Source organism: Ictidomys tridecemlineatus, chromosome 14, assembly GCF_052094955.1.
Source record: "Ictidomys tridecemlineatus isolate mIctTri1 chromosome 14, mIctTri1.hap1, whole genome shotgun sequence".
Taxonomy (NCBI): Eukaryota; Metazoa; Chordata; class Mammalia; order Rodentia; family Sciuridae; genus Ictidomys; species Ictidomys tridecemlineatus.
Genome location: NC_135490.1, coordinates 67,249,280 through 67,266,199, shown reverse-complemented (window position 1 = coordinate 67,266,199; position 16,920 = coordinate 67,249,280). Strand labels below are relative to the sequence as shown.

General features: G+C 45.5%; 1 protein-coding gene and 1 long non-coding RNA gene across 2 annotated transcripts in view; one reads left to right on the top strand and one right to left on the bottom strand.

The window, feature by feature from the left end:
* The window catches only part of Chrna6 (cholinergic receptor nicotinic alpha 6 subunit), a 186,228-nt gene that overhangs the window by 129,461 nt on the left and 39,847 nt on the right, over positions 1-16,920 (top strand). The gene's annotated exons all lie outside the window — the stretch shown is intronic.
* On the bottom strand, positions 3,730-7,130 carry LOC144370473 (uncharacterized). Its single transcript, XR_013430453.1, has 2 exons — positions 6,572-7,130; positions 3,730-5,090 (listed from the first exon to the last, which is right to left on the bottom strand). It is a non-coding gene; the product is annotated as an uncharacterized LOC144370473 (long non-coding RNA).

The following is a 16,920-nucleotide window of genomic DNA, read 5'->3' as shown; positions in this document are numbered from 1 at the left end:
GTCATGGGCCCCTCAGCTTGGTGGATGAGCTGAGGAACTGGAGGCAGGAGGAGTGGCCAGCGCCCAGGAGGGGGGACCCTTACTGCTGTCCAGGGGCCGAACATCCGGGAGTTGTTCCGCGATAGCACCGGCTTTTTGGGGAACGGCCCCCAGGACGCGGGCAGCAGGATCCCCCGACAGAGGAGCGGGCCTCTGTCCCTGCCAGCAGCAGGAGGCCCCCGAGGTGGAGGTCGGGGATCCTGGAGGAAGCGCCTGCTGGCAGGGCTGGGAGGAGCGGCAGGTGCAGCCGGGTGGGCCCTGTGAGGAGAGGGAGCCTCGCGGGCGAGGCGCAGGGGAGTTTGGTGGGCCACCAGGGCCCTGCGGCGCAGCCTGCGGCCGCACTTGGTGAGAAGACTGCCCATGGAGGGCACGGGGGCTCGTCACCAGGCACAAGTCCACACTAGTCCAACGCTGGTCAGCACAGAGCAGCTTGGCTGAGAAGCCAGCTCCTCCTTGGACCAAAGGCTGAACTGGAGTTTAGCCTTTGTGACGTGTGGATGGAACCTGTGACGCAGAAAGGACTTGGGCCAAGGCGGTTGGTCAAAGGAAGGCTCCAGGGTGAAGAGACCCCCACCCCCACTTGGTCTGAGCTCAGGCTCCTCCTGACTCTGCGCTGCTTCTTCTCCCACACCCACCGCACAGTTATTCTCACCCTCCAGAGGGTCATTCTCAGGCTGCTTTCCTCTGGGTTACTTAGGCAGTCATTCCACTTGGCTCCAAAAATCTCTCCACGGTTCTATTGGACATGACTGTACCCATCCAGAGTCGATTAGTTTTATATGACAGTAGATGGTATTTGGATACATCATACATAAATGGAGTATAACTTCTCATTCTTCCAGCTGTACGTGTTGTAGAATTACACTGGTCATGTAATCATATATGCACATAAGCTCATAATGTCTGATTCACTCTACTATCCCTCCTACTCCCATGCCACCTCCCCTCCCTTTGCCTAATCCAAAGCCCTTCTATTCTTCCTTAGGCACCCTCCCCCGTTTTTGTGAATTAGCATCCACAAATCAGAGAAAACATTCAGCCTCTGGTTCTTTGGGATTAGCTTATTTTGCCAATGTCATAACTTTGTTCTTTTTTATGACTGAGTAATAGTCCATTGTGTATATATACCACGTTTTCTTTTCCATTTCATCTGCTAAAGGGCACCTAGGTTTCTTCCATAGTTTAGCTATTGTGAGTTGAGCTGCTATAAACATTAATGTGGCTGTGTCACATTAAGTCATTCAGGCATAACTCGAGGAGTGGGATAGGTGTGTTTCATTTTGCAATTGATGGTTTTGTGTTTGCTGTTCTCTCCTGGTCACTCCATATCCAAACATAAAGCAAGTCCAACATCCTTGTGTTTTCTAATTAAGAAACAGCGGAAAAGGCACAATTCTGACTTTGACACTCACATTGGCTGCTTCCACTGTGGACCAGTGTAGGGACATGCTCTTCTAGGTGCCCCATGGTGCATGGTAGTCTGCTGTCCCTGCTGCCTATTGCATCACTGTGACCACACCCAGCTGTGACCTCTGCTGGACCCTGCACTGCAAAGACCCATATTGCTTCCACCTTGGGATCAGGAAATGGAGAAGGCAGGCTAAGGATCAGAGGGCACACACCCCATTCCCTCTGGAAAGGCGGAAAACAAAGAGACAGGTGTCTGTTTGTCACTGCCACAACACGCTCCCCATCTTCTCCTGTCGGGTACAGTGGTCCACATGCTGGACTTACAGCGGCCAACACCCTGTCACACAACCAGGTAGCCAGCTGCTACCATCCTGTGGAACCTTGACAGGGCTTAGATGTGGCAGCTGCCACCACCCTGCATCCTTGCTGGGACACTTGTCCACACCTTTGGGACTATTGGAAGTAAGATTATCTGTGGAAACCATGTCCCACCCCACCACCCAATGCTGCTTCTGTCACCCCCTCATTCGGTCCCTGCAGGTGTCTTGGTTGCCCAGAAGACTCTGCTTGACCACTGCAACAGTGCAAAATGGGGTCCAGCAGGCAGGCAACTGACTATGTGCACAGACCCACCCTCCTGTCATGGACCACACAATTCCTCCTGCGCTCATTGGGCCATTCTGACACCACTGTTCCATGTACTGCCCACCCTGTGATCCAGAATAGGCCCCGGTAAAGCCTCTGGCAGATGGATTTTAAATGTTTTATGTTCTTTTTAGTTATACATGCCAGTGGAATGCATTTTGACACATTATAGGTACATGGAGTATAACTCCCCATATTTTGACTGTACATGATGAGGATTTACACTGGCCATGAATCCATACGTGAACATAGGAAAGTTACATCTGGTTCATTCTACTATCTTTCCTTTTCTCATCCCTTTTCCCTTCCCTTCATTCCCGTTTGTCTTATGCAATGAACGTCTATTCTTCCCTCCCCACCCCTTTGTTGTGCATTGGCAACCACATATCAGAGAACATTCAATCTTTGTTTTTTGGGATTGGCTTATTTCATTTAGCATGATAGTCTCCATCTCCAGTTCCATCTGCTTACCAGCAAATGTCATAATTTCATCCTTTATGGCTGAGTAATATTGCTGTGTGTGTGTATGTTTGTGTGTATGTATGTGTATGTGTGTGTATTTTTTTCCATTCATCTATTGAATGTCACCTAGGTTGGTTCCAGAGCTTAGCTATTGTGAATTAAGGTGCAGAAAATATTGATGTGGGTGCATCCTTATGGTATGCCAATTTTAAGTACTTTGGGTATATGCCAAAGAGTGGGATAACTAGTTCAAATGCTTGTTTCATTGCAAGATTTCTGAGGGATTTCTATACTACTTTCCAGAGCTTGGGAGGTTGAAGCAGGAGAATTGCAAGTTCAAATCCAGTCTCAGCAATTTAGCAAGGCCTTAAACAAGTTTACAAGACTCTGTCTCAAACTTTGAAAACAAACAAACAAACAAAAAGCGCTGGGATATGGCTCAGTGTTAACCCCCCATGAGTTCAATTCCTGGTACTAAAACAAATAAAAGTAATGTTTCATAAATCACTTCTGAAAAAAATCTCGTTAATTTTCTTAACTGGTGTTTTAAGATTATGTCCACATACAAAAACATGTCAACCATTTGACACCCAGAACAATATTCTGCCTTCAAAATGCAGGAAATCTTGTTATTTGAAACCCTAATGAGCTTTAGGAGACATTATTCTAAGTGAAAAAAGCAAATGTAGAAGGTCGTGCTCTATGACCTCAATGAAGTGTGGAATCAAAACCAGTTGCTCTGTAAAAGCAGAGAGCAGGATGGTGGTTCCCAGGAGCTCGGGGTTTACCCAAAGAGTACAAAACTTCAGTGATGCAGCATGAGCCAATTCTGGACATCTGTCCTACAACTGGGTCCCCACAGTGAATAACACTCTGTTGTATGCTTAAATTTGCTGCTCTGTGAGCTGGGGTTATGGCTCAGTTGCAGAGCACTTGCTTGGCACATGTGAGGTCCTGGGTTCAATCCTTAGCACCACACAAAAATAAATAAAAGAAAGGTATTGTGTCCAACTACAACTAAAAAAATTTTTTAATTGTTCTGCTTGAAAGTGTTCTCACTACACACACACACAAACACAAACACACACAGACACACACACACACACATGTGAGTGGGTGGATATGTTAATTAGCTTGATTACAGTAATCATCAATGTACAAGATACATGTATGTCATATGGTACTTGTATTTTATTTTATTTTTAAGCAGTTGTTATTATACTAATGTATTAAGACAAGTACAAAATAACCTTGTAATCAGGGTACTGTATCAGTCAATAACAAAGGAAAGACCACTACAGTATGAAGAGATATACAAATGACTCAAGTATACAGCTTTCATAGTTAACAGACAATTTTAAATGGGAAGTTGGTTTCTTTTACAAATGGTAAATTTTCCTGAAATAGGAAAAACAATATACAGTGCTCTAAGCATGAATAATAATTCCTGCCATAAATACAAGTGCCTTGCAGAAACTCCATGCAAATTTCAATTCCATTCTCTTTGTGAGTGTGACACTGTAGCTGACTTACCAGCTCAAACACTAGGTCAAGGGAAGCCTCCTCACTTTTGTCCTGGAAGAGCTCAGTACTCAATTTATCACTGATGTCCAAATGTCCAAATCTGTTGTCTTGAAAAATCCCTGGAATATAATCAATCCATTACAATGTATATGCAGTCGGGGCTAGTAGGAATATCACTTGAAACTGAATGTGAATATTTTCTCTGATAAGTAGATACTGATCCATAATGGGGGAGGGGGCAAGGGAGGAATGGATGAACTTTGGATAGGGCAAAGGGGAGGGATGGAAAGGGAGGGCCATGGGGGTAGGAAAGATGGTGGAATGAGATGGACATCATTACCCTAGATATACATATAGGAAGACACGAATGATGTGACTCTACTTTGTGTACAACCAGAGAAATAAAAAGTTGTGCTCCATTTGTGTACTATGAATCAAAATGAATTATGCCCTCATGTATGACTAATTAGAACAAATAAATAAATTTTTTAAAAAGTTCAGTCTGGAAGTGCCCTGCGGTCGAATGGACCACTGTCTCACCCGTGGTTTCTGGTGGAAAGCTGTGATTTGGATTGGAACCGTTTTTTCTGGAACATCAGTGGAAAGATGGGCTTCTGGTAGTTGGTCCCCCACAGGAATCAGGACAGATACATCATTTTCTTCTGTTGGACATGATGGATTAATTTCCAGAGGTTTCATTTCCATAGGTTCATGGAAACTAAACTGCTCTCATCACCACTCTCGTCTCTAGATCTAAAATCCCCATGAACTGATCCAGATTCTAGCAAAGTGTTTAACATTGGTCTCAAGACCTCTTTGAGTTCCCAGTCTCTTCTGATCCTGCTTTTTCTTAGAACAGTCTTCAATGGAGTGATCTTCTCAGAGTCTCATTTGGCATGAAAGGTCATCAGAGCAAGAGGCAGGCTGCACTGCACTGTCTGGCTCAGGTTCGGTGGTTTCCATTCCCATAATGTGGATCAGCTCCAATTCCTCCTCAGGGTCTAAAAACCCTACCAGAAAAGGAAGAAAGATGATCATTTACAAAATGACAATTGAATCCCATTCACTCATTAAAATATTTTGTGTTGGTTTGTGACTAAGTCACTGAAATCACTCCTCCTGTGCTGTATTTATTCTCTACCAGTCCATTTTAACTTTTAAGAAATGAAGGCTCCAAAACAGCACAAGCTATTCAAAATCAAAGCACAGGTAAAGGCAGGTGAGAAAGAATGACTTTGAACAGGACTTGGCAATTATTTGTGGACTTAACACTTTGTAATTCTGCTGGGTTATGAATTTTTATCATAAGGCCAAGGTGGGGTAGGATAGGAGACAGACATAACTGTGTCTAGATGAAGATAGCAAAGAAACACATCTCAGTTTGTGGTTCTCTTTACAGTTGTTTATGTATCATCGGCTTCATGAGTTGAGAAAAACTTGGAATCTTTGTGAGGGGGAAAAGTTCATCAAATGAAAGATAAACTTCAAAATTAAGTTGTGAATTTGGGGTATGAGTATATACAAAGAAAACAAGAGACTCTCAATTCAAGTGTTACATGGGATAAAGTCAGAAGCCTGTTAAACATTTCTATATTCATAAAGTTCCAATATACTCCAAGAATGTGAAAGGCCTAGTATGGCAATTGCCAGAAGAACATTACCACTACTGAGAAAGAATACCAGGTTTTCAGCTTCAGCAGTAACCACACTGCATACTGTGTTAAAAACCAAACAGGACCCCCATTATAGGTAAAGGCCTCATTTTTGTCTCCAGAAAAGTTACATATGTGCACTTTAAAAGGCCAGTAAAGGCATATTATAGAAAGGCAGCATGAAATACACACAAAATTTCAGATACTAAATGAACTCCCCAAAGAAATTAAAATGTTCTTGCAAGAATCAGAATCCTTGAACAAAAGTGAAATTTGAGAGTATTGGCTGAGATCATGCCAAGCAAGAAAGATAATGAGCAATTGATTCTCTTCTCTTTTCCACCAAACTGAAAGGACATGTGATGCAAAAGCCTATGCCTTAATCAAATATGCATGGAGGGTGTCCAGTACAGTGCCCAGCACAATGCACACAGTGGGTGTTCCATACATATTTCTTAGCTGATTTCATGAAGAAAAAGGAATGCATTAAAGGCTAAGTTTTTGGTTGCTTGTAGGTCAAAAACAAAAACTGAGTTTTGAGAAAAACATTAAAGTCCTAATTGGAGAGATTCATAATTGATCTATAGAAAGTGAATAATCAAACTTAGAAACACAAATCACAGAGCATGGCTCATGACAAAGTGTTTGCCCAGGTACAAAAGGAAGCAGTGGAAAAAGGAGCTTTCAGAGTGAGCGGTCATCCTCAGGGAAAGCTAGGAGGCAGCCAAGCAAGGCCTGTGGTTCATCCTCTGGTGCTCCTGCCTGGAGGCACAACTGGCACAGCCCGCGGTGTTCCCTCTGCACCACCTGAAGCCCACGCATGCTCACTGACCACTCACCTGGCCCCCACCCCGCGCCGGCGGACAGGTGGGTGCGGGTTCCCTCAGGCGCTCAACCGCCGCCCCTCCCCAGCTCCAGGGCGCCCCAGGCGGCACCCAGTCCCCATCAGCGGGCACCACAGGGACAGAGGTAAGAGAGACTCGGGTTGCTGCGCGCCATCCCCGCCCGCCGCGGGTCCCAGAGGCTCCTCCCGGAGGACACCTGCCCGCCGGCCGCCCTGGCGCGCGGGGCAGGCAGCGTCCTAGCGGGAAAGAGGCGCCCGAAGTTCTGGTTCAGCTGCCGCGGGCTGCGGGTCTCAGGCCGCGGAAATGGCGGCCTCGGCCGGTCCGGCTCTGCACACCTGCCGGCGACGGGCGGAGCGTGAGGCCGGGCCAGTGGATGCCGTGCCCGGGCAGCGCAGGTAGCGACCAGAGCGGGACCTGAGCGGCACCGCCATCCCGCAGCCTCCAGCCGTCCAGGCTTCCGTTAGCGGAAGCGGGCGCTGGGAGGGAGCGCGGAGGACAGTGCGCCCCCTGCTGGCTGGTCGGCCACTCGGCCGCCAAGCCGCCAAGGAAAGCCCAGGACTCTGCAGCTATTTCAAATCAAAGGCTGAATGTTCTCTCTGATAAGTGGATGCTGATCCATAATTGGAGAAGGGGGATGGAGGAACTTTGATGGGGCAAAGGGAGGGAGGAGTGGGAAGGGGGAAATGGAGGCTGGAAAGATGGTGGGATGAGATGGACATCATTACCCTAGGTCCATGTATGAATGCACAAATGGTGCATCGTGTACAACCAGAAAAATGAAAAGTTGTGCTGCAATTGTGTACGATAAATCACAATGCATTCTGCTGTCATATACACCTAATTAAAATTAATTACTTAATTTAAAAATAAATCAGCAAACTACAAAAAAAAAAAAAAGAATTTTAAAGCCCTCTAGAAGCACATGGAGATACAAGGAAGCCAAATGATCATAAAATATTGAGAAAGAACAGTGGGGACTTGACATGACTCCACAATGGGCAGGAGGAGTGGCGAGATGGAGATGCTGCCTTTGAATTGTACAGTGCGTTTATTATGTTTTAACCCATTGGACAATTGTCCCATGGGACAATCCACGTATTTCATTGAAGCAGCCCCAGAACACTCTCCCAGGGAATCCATCACCACTCCATAGCTGCTCCTCCTGCTGCCAGGATGAGGCTCCGTGTCTCCTTTATCCAGACGCAGAGGCTGCAGGTGCTGCTGGCGCCAGGGTGTGTGACTGGGGTGGGGGGCTGCCCACTATGTCCCTGATGGAGATGCCACTAGAGAGGTTCAATCTCTTACTCTGCAGGGACTGACAACCACTCTGCCTGTCCAACCCCAACTCATCAGGGCCATGGTCAGTGAATCACTAGGTGTGGAAGGACTGGGAAAACCTGGCCTTCAGAGTCTCCCAGGCTCCTCATGCAGGCAGGACCACCCACTGCACCCAGATTTGCAGCCCTGTGGGCAAGCAGTCCTGGCCTCAAGCAGGGACAGTATGGCTTCAAGGACGAGTGGGACACATCCCAGTCCTGGAATCCCTCAGCTGCTGTGAAGCCTCCTAGGACTTGGGACACATTTCTCAATCTGAGGATTGAAGGACGTGGTGTGTCAAGATATATATCACTTTTTGCACATGTGCCACATTCAACCAAGTCCAATACCTATTCATTTCAATGCAGTACTCATGTGGAAGATCAGGATTGTGGTTACTTATCTTCCTTTTTTCCCCTTTTGTGACTGAGAATCAAATAATATAAATAGTCAGTTTTTTTCTTTGTTTTACTTTTTCTAATTTTTTCTAATTAGTTACGCATGAGAATGGAATGCATTTTGACACATGACTCATACATGGAGTATAGCCTCTCATTCTTTGGTTTGTATGTGATGTAGAATCATACTGGTCATGAAATCATAAGCCATAATTTCATTCTTCTTTAAAGCTGAGTAATATTTCATTGTGTGCACATGCCTCATGTTCTTATCCATTCATCTGTTGAAGGGAACCTAGGTTTGTTAAATAGTTTATCTATTGTGAATTGATAAATATTGATAAACTTTGATGTGATTACATTACTGTAGTCTGCTGATATTAAGTGCTTTGAGTATAAACCTAAGAGTGGGGTAGCTGGGTCAAATGGTGGTTTCATTCCCAGTTTTCTGAGGAATCTCAATACCACTTTCTATAATGTTTGCACCAATCTGCAAGGCCACGGGCAATGTATGACTGTACCTTTTCTCCCACAGCCTCATCAACATTTAATACTGCTTGTATTCTTGATAATTGTCATTCTGAATGGAGTGAGATAAAATATTAGAGTAGTTTTGACTTGCATTTTTATAACCACTAGAGGTGTTAAACATTTTTTCATATATTTGTTGGTTGATTGTATATCTTCTTAGTTAAGTGTCTGTTCTGTTCCTTAGCCCATTTATTAATTGAGTTATTTGTTTTTTTGGTGTTGAGTTTTTTGAGTTCTTTATATATTCTGGAAATTCTCTATCTGAGGTGCATGTGGTAAAGATTTCATCCCATTCTGTAGGCTCTATCTTCACATTATGGATTGTTTTCTTTACTGAGGAGACAGTTTAGTTTGAATATATCCCATTTATTGATTCTGGATTTTACTTCTTGTGCATTAGGAGTCTTGTTAAGGAAGTCAGTTCCTCGGCCAACATGGGACTACTTTTTCTTCTACTAGACCCAGGGTCTCTGTTCTAGTGCCTAAGTCTTCTTTGAGTTGAATTTCCACCAGGGTGAGAGATAGGGGTTTCATTTTATTTTTCTACATATGGATTTCCAGTTTTCTCAGCATCATTTGTTGAAGAAACTATCTTTTCTCCAATGAATGTCACGTGTATGAAAGAAGATTCCTTCCTACACAGGATCTAGCCAATGCAAATGCAGACAAATTGGCAGAAGAATTTAAGAGGTTTGGAGTTACACCAAGGGTAAGAGTATGTGAAGCCACTCTAGACACTCCTCTTGTGGAGAAAGAAGGCAACCATGTGCTCAATTGGCCTTTTACTGATGTTGCACCACCCTCCAACAGGTTTTTTTGGCTCTTAAGTCTTTGGAAAATTACCTTTCATGCAGCACCTGGTTGTTTCATTGCTGTCTGTGGCCCTGAAGGCCTTGGGAGGCTCCAGTGTGGGTTGCTCTAGCATTAGTTGAAGGGGCGCTGCGGCATGAAGATGCACCACAGTCCCTAAGACAAAAACAGTGTGGGGCTTTGAACAGCAAACAACTCTTGTATTTAGAGAAGCATCATCCAAAAATGCAGCTGTGCTTCAAAGGTTCCAGGGGGCACAGGAACAACTCCTGCGTTCCGTAAGTCGTGGTGCCTGATGCTGCTGCCTTGGAAATGGGACGTGTGATGGGACCTAATTGGGTGTAGATATTAGCTAGTGTGTTGGTGTGCTGGGTGGGTCTGATGGAACTTCCATGGGAATACTGGAAAGGAGTTTCACCAGGCCACAAGGTAGACAGAATTACATCATCAATGATCTGGTGATGATCAACCTACGTAGACACTGAGCAAAAACTACTTTCTGTTTGGTAATTAAAATGTGTTATGCTTTGGGTGTGAGTTGTCCCCCAAAGCTCACGGGTGACAATGCAGAAATGCTCACAGTGAAGTGATTAGATTGTGAGTGCTCTGGCCTAACAGTTGACCTAACAAATCCTGAGTTTTTTAAATACTTTTATTTATTAATTTTATTTATTAATTTTTTTAATTGTTGATAGATATTTATTTTTATTATATGTGGTGCTGAGATTCGAACCCAGTGCCTCACACATGCCAGGCAAGTGCACAACCACTGAGCCATAACCCCAGATCTCCAAATCTTGATGATTTTGAGTGGATGATTTGAGAGGACTAGGTATTTGGTGGTAACTGCCAGCAGGTGATGTGAGTCAGCAGGAAGGAGGTCGTGGGCGCCCGCCCTTGTGGGTTACATTTTCTCCCTGGGAGCTTGCTCTGTCTCTCTGCATTCCTGCTGCCATGGGACAGGGTAGTTTTCCTCTGTCATGGGCTTTCACCATGATATTCTGCCTCTGCTCTGGCCCAAAGCAATGGTGCCAACTGATCATGGACTGAAACCTCTGATATTGTGAAAATATCTTTTCTCCTTCTACAATGGATGTTCTTGTTAGGGATTTGGGTCACAGTAACAAATAAATAAATAAATAAATAAATAAATAAGGGACCACAATAAAAAAATTTATATCATTTTCTACAGAAAAAAACAATATCCTTTTATTTTAAAAATTCTATCAAAATAGGTTTCCATATGACACTGCATTTTTAAAAAAATTAATGTTAACCAGCCTGTGGGTTAGCAGACTATACAGACTTCATCAGAGCATTCATAGATGCTTAGAATATTTACAAGTGTTGTTCACTAGGTGGTAAAGTTCTGTTGCTATTTTTCCAGTACATATTCCACAGTAAAAGAAAGGGCATATGTTGGAATTCTTGTTTAAAAATTCTTAACAAATGGACAAAAGCAAAATTTTCTGAAAAAAGATTTTTCTTGAAATAGTTCTCTTAAACAATCAGGAATATAGAAATGCAAAATAAATGTAAAGAAGAATAAGAAGGTTTAAGTTCATATTATTCTTTTAAATTATTTAAAGTAACATTAAGGTAAATTTTTACGTTCATTATAAAAATGTTGTCCCACCTTCTGCAAATGATTTAACTCTGATTGCTGCAATGGAAATTTCACTTATTTAAAAAAAAATATATGCATGGAAGAATAATATCTTGCTTGCTACCTATGCACAAATTCCAGCTGACCTCAGACTAGTCAGGTAAGATGACCTTTGAGAAACATCAGTCGCAGAGTCTGTTGGAGTCACTACTCAGTCTTGCAAACTGAACAATATTTTGACAAGAGAGCCAGGAACTCACTGAGTCTTCAAGACTGTGCCAAACAGCCTCCAATGATCTTCTCCACGAATGCTTGTGAAATATGCATGTGGAAGAGGTGTGCAGAAATTCTGGAATAACCAATATTGATTGATCAAAATAATTGATCAGAAGAAACACATGATTTGGGGCAATTCACATAGAACTTTATTGGAAAGAATCTCTGCATTTTCCTTAGCAGGCAATTGGCCCTGTTCCTAGTCCCAGTTTCTGCAAGCAGTTTAGGAGCCAACCTGTGGCAGACTGGCTGGAAGTGTCCCTGGCCCAATGGAGCAGGCCATGTTTTCACACGCTGGCCCTTTCCTAGAGGAGCTTCATCTTCTTTTTCTCTTTAGCAAGCCTCCTGGGGAAATCACACATGGGTGGGATGCACTGTCTACACGGTCCCCACAGTCTGGGCTGCTGGACAAATTCAGACACAAGAGGTGCAAGGCCTTCTTGGGTAGATCCCTCCCCACCTCGTTGTCACAAGGGCTGAGGCCAGGGCCAGAGCACAATAGGAATCCTGTCCCACTGAGGACGTGACTTCAGCTGGCAAGGCCAGACTGAAGCCTATGTGGAGCCCATTTGACCTGAATAATGGAGCTTGCTATATTCAGGGTTGGTGCCCTCTCCTGCAGCAGACCTCACAGGGGCTCCTGTCCCTGAGGCTATTGGAACTGTTGGAGGGGAAGTAGTTCTGCTGTAATCCTCTGAGTTAGAAGATAGAGAAGTTGGAGTCACAAGAACCAAATTATTGCTGTTAGGAGAACAAGTCTTTGACTTCATTGTTTTTAGGTTTTGGTTTTCTGGTTTGAATTCCCTGTTTTTTTGTAGGAAGAGGTTGAGGCACTGCATGGAGTTTCTGATAGAGTCCACAGGCATTGCACGCAGGTTTGCCTTCAGCGTTTCTGCAGCATAAGGTCATGATGGTGGTGTGCCAGTTGTCATGGGATAGTCCTAGCCACCAAGATGAAGGCGCGTGCTTCTGCTGCTTGATGCGGGGCAGACTGAGGTCATTCATCTTAGTGTAGAGGCTGCAGGCTTTGCACAGGTAGGGGCCAGTTCCCTCCTACCACCAAGTAGTGTCTAGATGGAGCCACAGTTTATGCATTTGGTGCGCTCTCTGGCAGGTCCTCCAGTAGGTTTGCAGTGGGGCCCAGAGGCACTGCAAGCAAGGCTCAGGCTTGGCTGTTCAGACTGTGCAGCAGTAGAGTCTCCAAGGGTCCAGCTGTCCAGGCAGACATCAGTGGCAAACCTATGTAGGGACTCAAACTGAGTCCTTTTGAAAACTGCAATACAATTTAGTAGTTTGACTGACTGACAGCCTCGTTTCTTGAATAGCCTTGGCTCAGGCAAGTACAGCAGCTGAACTTGGCCAATGCAGAGTAGTACTATTGTTGTAAGCAAGGAAAGGATTTTGTGCCTCACTTTTTAGTTCATAAATACTGCCACATGGCACTGCACACATTAGTGCCATGGACATTTTGTGATTGTGAGGGCTTTCAGAGAATCCAGTCATTCCAGTTGTTGATTTTTGTATTTCTGCTTGCTCAGATAAATTCTATGGAATTGAACTTCTCTAAAGTTATTTTTTCCTTTGAATATCAAGTTAGAGTTTATTCATCTTAAGGATGAGGGTGTTATTAATGTTTATATTCTATTTTCATCATTAAAACATACAACTAGAGGTTCAGGGACTGCTGACCAGGGTTGGCTGTGCTTAAACTCTGAATTCATCTGTGGGCTGGGTACCCACGCTCTGGGTAGGTTCCTGGTTTGGGAAAATTTCCCCACTCAGTCCCATGCCCCTCTAGTAGTTAGGATCCAGCTCTCCAATAATGTCCCTGATGACCTTTGCAGCAGGGCAGGGACATACCCTCTTGCCAAGGAAGTGTGCAGACTTTGCAATCTCCTGGAGGGTTGGACAGCTGCGGTGGCATCTCTTAGTCTGAGAAGTCAGAGTACAAGAGCCTGGCCACAGTGATCTTTTCTGCCCAGTGGTGGACCTGGTCACCCAGGTAAGGAGCTGGACTCCTCCTCTGCAGACTTTAGAGTCACTCTCATGGCTTCGGTGCCCAAGGATCCTGGAGGGCAGAAGCCAGAACTTGCCTCCCAAGGAAGCTGTGGACCCCTCCAGGCCTACAGGCCTGAACACTACCACTCAGCCAGGCAGTGGCCTTTGTGGCTCCCAAAGCCTAGGGGCCCTCTCACCTCCACAGGCACAGATGAGCACTTGCTGCTGAGAACTGCAGGTAGGAAAGGATCTAACCAGCACTGGAGATGAGCCTGTGCATGGAAGGAAGAGGCATCAGGATTGGAAACTGGTGCTTGGTGGGGAAGGGACACCCACTGGGTAGCACCTGAATTCTGTTCCTGTCCCCAACCCCATACCTCTCCATGCCCCATGCACCTGGCATAATGGCCACAGCAAGCAGCTTTGAGTACATCTCCTGGACAAAATGCAGGGCTCTCAAAGGGCATGGTGAGCTATTTCTACATTTCCCCTTGTTCATTCTGGGGTCCTGAGCAGACAGAAAGCTCCTTTTATTTTGAAAACCCAACTCCAGTGCCTAAATTCATGGCAACTTTGGCAAAAGCCACAAGCCGGATGTAGAAGATGGAACATGACCCTGTTGGAGAGCCCCATCCCATGTATGCTAGTCACGTGCATGACCAGGTGACACCCTCTTACCCAAACACTGTCCTCACTGGCCAAGTAATCTGCCCTCCAGGGGGGTGCAAACTGAACTCACCTGGACTAGGAGGTAGATGTCTCAGGGTCAAGAGGCTGGTGACCCCATCTAGTGCCCAAAGCCTGATCAGATATGGAGGGACAAGGAAGAGAACCAGAATCGCAACTCCCCTGTCATGAACTGCCTGGCTATTGGTGGCAGGGCAGAGAGGGGTGGCCTAGTGAGAACCTGCACATGGAGGAGGCTGGTCCCTCCAAAGACATCTCCCAGACCTGCACCCCCATGCCCTACCATAGGAGGCTGAAGTGGTGGAGGGCAGGCTACCCTGAAAGCCTGAAAGATCTACAAGGGATTGTATTGTGAGCTGCAGTCCGTCTCTTTGCTGGTCTTGTCTGGACTTGGAGGGCTGCAGGTTGTTTCCTAGCAAACCTCCAACCCCACTATCTTCATCTGTCCGAGAGATTCAATAATGGCAATTACGCCTTTGAGCTGTGTATCTCCAAGGATGCAGGCTCCTGTCACAGTGAAAGGAAGGGTGGGTCCACTTAGCTGGCAGTATCCCAGTGGGCACTTGGTACATAGGATTGCTGTAGTGGGGATGGTACGAATGTGTTTGGGAAATCATGGGCTGGTGTGGCTAGAAGGGGCAGTGGGCTCCTCGAATCTAGCTGATACATTGTCAGTCCTGCTGGGTTGGGGGATAGTGGCCTGTTTGGGGGGACCACTGGCCCTTGTCTGAGGATCAAAGCACCTCTACCCTCCTATGCTAGTCATTTTTTGGCACTGTCAGGGAGTTCCATGTGTGATGGTTCATGAATTGGATTGTATGTCCCTTGGTTTCAGGCTTTGGGTCACCTAAGGAGCCCAGTATCCCTTAAATAGGGGAAGTACCTGGGGTCAACCTTTATTTATCTGGGCATGGAGATGCTCTGCTGTTCTAACTTTTCAGATTTCAGGGAGAGGCAGCCATGGTTTCATAGCATTCTTTCTCCCACACACCCAGGACCTCTCCCACGGTTTCAGTTACCATTTCCTTGTGTCTGAAGACAAGTCACTATCAGGCTCTCTGTCTTCTCATATGGGCTGACCCCCTGGTACCAGAATCACCTTCCTCTCACACATTCCATTGCCTTGAAGGGAAGGGATTCATCTGTCACATTTGGATAGAAACCTGCCTGTGAACCTGGAGTTCTGGAGCCACAGAGGAGGAAAGAGATTGACCAGTGCTGTAGTAGGTGATTTGAACCACTCAGTAGTGCTACAAAGGCTGTGGAGAGGGAAGGTCAATGGCTTGTCTGAACACTGTCCTGGGGCACTTGATGGGAGGGTTCAAGGTGAAAGGCAGGGCTCCTGGGTAGCAACTGGTTCTCCTCCACGGGCTGGTGCTATGCTGGCAACTGGAGGGATAGACAAGAGCACAAAGGATGATAAGTGACCTAACCGCAGAGGTAGGATCTTGAGAGTCACAAGGGCCTCCTGGCTCATTGGCCACTCGCTTGTCTTAAACAGAGATGAAAAGCTACATTATCTTCCAGGTCCCAATCTATACATGTTCCCATATCCACCCCCCAGTAATGATGACCAGAAGTGACCTAGTGAGCCCAGGACACACAGTGCTTAGCCCAGATTCTCAGGCAGCACTGGACCATGCTGCTCGATGGGAGATTACATTCCATACCATGGTGAAGATGAGGCTTTCCTTAAAATATGTGGTTCAAATTTAAGAAATAAGGGAAAGGGACTTAAAAATTATTAGTCAATCCAGGTGTGGTGGTGCATTCCTATAATCCCAGTAATTCAGGGGCTGAGGCAAGAAGTTGTTGAGTTCTAGGCTAGTATCCCAAAAGTAGTGAGACCCTGTCTTAGAATAAAAAGTAAAAGAGTTTTGTAAAGCCCAATGGAAGAGCACCTTTGGCTCAATCTTCTGCACACACAAAACATGCAGTTATTCCAAATTTGCATAATGTCTAGCTCCACACATTACCATGAACATATGTCACATCTTTCTTTGACATCCAATCAGAAAGCAAGATAGATGCATAAAAAGAGTCAGAAAAACTAGAAACAATAAAATTTACATACATTTGTGGGGCAAGAGCAAGGCCATGGAGGCAAACACGTGAGTTTTTAGGAAGCCCCTTTAGCTAGCAATGAATATCTTAGCCAGGTTGAAGGTCAGGAAAATTGCCCAGCTCAGATCAAGCAGGTTACCACCAAACCAGAGTGTGGGTTTTGTGATGGTGTCAGGTCAGGCATACATGCAGATCTCCTCTATGCTCCACAGTGAGTGTTTTAGATGCACAGTGTTTAACCCTGGGCTTCAGTGTGGACCCCAGGACTTGAATGAGCACTTCAAAACCAGCTTTCCCTCCAGGCCCAGCAGTGCAGGTTTCAAGACCACTTCATGCCTGAGAGGGAAGCTGGCAAATGGGAAGTCTGGATATGATGTCCCATATCCAGCCCACCTGTGACAAAGTCCAAGCCTGTCCTGGAGACTCTAAACCCCTGCACTGCACTATAGGAAAGCCTAGCCAGCTGTTGAGTGATGTGCACAAGGACATCTGGGTTGACATCATATCCACAAGACCAAGCAGCCCATTGCTGCTAGTCAGGGTTGAAGGGTTGGTGAGTTCAAGCCCACAGCCTGGGCTGAGCTTCCTGGGTGGGTTACACTAATTGAATGTGTTATGTCACTTTGTTTGGATTGTATTTATACACACAAACTCAA